This window comes from Euwallacea fornicatus, unplaced genomic scaffold (genome assembly GCF_040115645.1).
Source record: "Euwallacea fornicatus isolate EFF26 unplaced genomic scaffold, ASM4011564v1 scaffold_126, whole genome shotgun sequence".
NCBI classification, from domain to species: domain Eukaryota; kingdom Metazoa; phylum Arthropoda; class Insecta; order Coleoptera; family Curculionidae; genus Euwallacea; species Euwallacea fornicatus.
The window spans coordinates 76,756-80,410 of NW_027096094.1; positions in this window are offsets into that span (position 1 = coordinate 76,756).

A 3,655-nucleotide genomic window follows, 5' to 3' on the forward strand; every position below is an offset into this window, starting at 1 on the left:
CCACATGCTGGGGTAGGTGACAAGTTCCGTGTAGGTGATTGGTGAAAGCGGGCTGTCCATGGCGATCTTTTCTTCTAATTCGTGGAGGTCGTCTAACTTCAAGTCAGGCAGATGCAGGCTTAAGTTTAGGTATGGCAGTTGTTGCTCCTTTTCGGCTAAGTCCGGAAATAGTATTGGCTCGGGGGTGATTTTCGTAACCTTTTCGATATTTTCGGCAATAACTTTTTTCACTGTGATCCGGCATCCTGGAGGGATTCGGCAGATGAAAGTACCCATTAAGTTGCGCTTTTCGTTTAGCGAATTGGGGCAAAACATTTGAACGGCTTCCCTTTTTGGCAATACCATTACCCACTTATGTGTCTCGTCTAGCCGATTGAGGATTGGTTCAGTGACTTTGGCCTCGATTTGGTGGCAATTTGAAGTCTCTCCATCTCTCTGAAGTATCTGGACCTCGCAAGGCGAGTTGCTTCCTATTTCTTCTAATCGAGAATTTGGACAAAGGTATCTTTCTGGCATTAGTTTTTGACAGTTTTCCCTGGTGTACATGTAGTACAATCTGTCCGTGATCAGATACTTATTTCGAGACATTATAAACTTAAACTGACCTTGATGTTGGATTGGGACTGCATATAGATGGAAAAGGTCAAAGGATCGGTTATGTGCGATGGGAACATGTAATATATGAATGATTCGTAGTTGCGACATGAAGCTTTCTGGTTTAATGGTTTTGGCTATTATTGGTACGTTACTTTGTATGGCCTGTAGAGGTAATTGACCTTCATCCAACTGGTTTCGTAACAATTGTAATTCGGTATAAAGTTCTTGATTCGTAATAATGGTTGGATGTAGGACTCCCAATTGAGAAAATACCATTGAATTTTCGATGTCTTGCAAAATCGAATCAACTACTTCGTACATGTTAATAAAATCATTATTAAGTTCCACAAATAACATAAAGTTCCTCCCTGAATTTATCTCGTTCAAATAAGGACGTATTTGATTAATTTTTTCCTCGATCATTTTGTCATTTTTATAGAGTTGCTGTAGAGTTTGATTAAATCGCTCAATAACTGATTTCGATAGTGTCCCTTGATTCATTACTTTTGTCTGGAGTATTTGTTGGTTGGTCTCTAAGTTTTTTATTAGGTTGTTGTATCGATCTCCGTCGGCTGAATCTAAATTTCCCGAGATTAGTTTAAATGCTGTTCCTAACAGATTTACTAATCCTCGTTTTTGTCTAAAGTTTTGGGGTGGAATAATTTCGTTTAATCGTCTCTCAACTTTTTTCTTTAGGAATTTCAGCATTTCAAGAGAGTTTCGGATTTTAATGGTATACTTTTCAAAGGGTTCCGATACGTTAGTGTAAGTTAGGAGATGAGTGGTCTGTAAGTGAAGTCGTTTTATCTGGTTCACTATTGGTTGCATGTCGTAGTAGTGAATCAAGGTATGTACGTGATGAATAACTGAAGCTTTCCCTATCCTTATCGGGATTATACCAGGGTTGTCCGTTAATTCTCTCATTTCTATTGTTTCCGGGGATGCGAGCATGCTCATGCTGCTACTGAAATCAATAAAAGTTACTTTTATCGGCCGTACGTATACACACATATTCTTAAAACTATACCTATTTCTATATGTTAACTTATAATTTATATACATTTTTACTTAGTCTTTATTTTTAGTTCTATTAAAACTATAACGTTTCCGGAGGGGTCTTTTCAAGTTACTCATATGAACCTTGCCCTGGTTCTGTATTGAAACTACTTTCTTATCCGGGTTTATTGTATCTATTTTCACGGGGCCTTTAAATGGATCCCGTAACTTTTCTCTTCCATGAGTCGCTACGTAAGCTGGGGTTTCTTCTTCAAACATATTGGGTTCTTCCAAATTTTCATTTAGTCTACCAGTTCTCTTTTCTTTCTCGTCGCTAAGCGTTTGATTTAGTTTTTTGTATAAAATTTTTGTTCTTTCTTTATGTTCGGCAACGTAATTCGTCATTAGTGCCTGATCCAAATCAATATTAAAGGGGTCTTCTTTATTAAGGTGTCCTGTGATTATGTCGATTGGTTTGAATTTGGTAATTGAATGTATTGTGTGGTTATACGCCAGTATTGCTTGTTTGACCTTTCTTGTTATGGGTGAATCCTTTTGCCCTTGGTTGTTTAGTAATCGAACGTGTTCTGTTAATGTCGAATGTAGCCTTTCCACCACTCCATTAGATTGAGGGTGTTCCGGTGAGCAAAAATGGATGTCCACTTTATGGAGTTGTAATAACTCCGTTACAACTGTGTTTTTGAATTCTGTTCCGTTGTCCGTGATTACTTTTGTGGGGATTCCATGGTGCGAAAAGAATGTAATTAAATTATCTGCTATTTCCGGAGCGGTTGTTGAATTTAATGGATAGGCTTGTGCATATTTGGAAAAGCTATCAATGATGGTCAAAAATTTTGTTTTTTCTAGGGTGTAAGTGTCCAAATGGATGATCTCGAATGGTCTGCTGGCTGTGGGTGTGATGTTCATTTTCATTTTAATTGGGTTCCGGGCATATTTGCTCTTTTGGCATATTTCGCATTGATTAATGTACATTTGTATGGACGTTTTAATATTAGGCCAATAATATTTGTTTTTTATCCTTTGTTCTGTCTCATCTATGCCTCTATGGTTGGTCTTTCCTTCATGATATGCCTGTATTGTTTCTTGTACTTCTGTTTCGTCTATTACATCGATTAATTTGATCATGCAGCGTTTAAACTTCAGTGAAGGGTGTTTGAAATTTTTCGTTATTACCTTGCTGAACTCGGGGTATAGGTTTGGATCTTCAAAGTACAGAGAGTATAATTTTTGTGGGTCCACATATTCCTTAATAAATTTCATTAAATCGTACTCCAAATTGTTCTCAGATAACTGTAGCAAAAACCTTTTCTTTTTTCCAAATAATGTTATTTGTTTTATTTTAGCTAGCGAGTGATAAACACGTGATATTATAACTTGATGGGCGCCGTAATTTACAGCTGTCTCTTGCATTGGTATTCCCACGACGGGATGTTGTTCGTTGTTGGAATGTACGGTATTTCCATCGTCAGCATTTCCGGCGTTCATCATCTCTGGTATTTCGTTATTGTCACGTTCCGTGTCTGGTTGAGCCATAACCGAAACCTGATCTATATCCATTTCCTCTGGTTGTGTTCGACTCGTGGATTCTTCGAATTTACTTGCTTTTAATGATTCTTTGAATTCTTCCATGTACTGTACAAGGTTGCTGATATCATTTGTTTCCTTCACGTGTATCTCGATTTGACTTAAGACGTCGGCGTTTGTATTCAGTTTGCCTTTCTTATAAACGATTTCAGAAAATTCGTTGCATAATTCAATTATTTTCCCTTTTTCTTCTTGGTTCTTATGTTCTATTCTGATTAGAGATGAAACGGGCAAATCCGTTAATTCGTTATTACTTTCCATATGATTAATACTACCTTTTGTTAGATTACTAAATTCTTCAACCTCGATTGGTTCTAAAATATCTAAAGTAATCGGTTCACACGTATTATTCAATATTGTGGTGATCGCTTCACCATTTCTAGCTACGGATATCGAATTTGGTATCTCGCAGTTACCTATCTTAGTATAAGGGATCATTATTTCACCCTTTTTGATA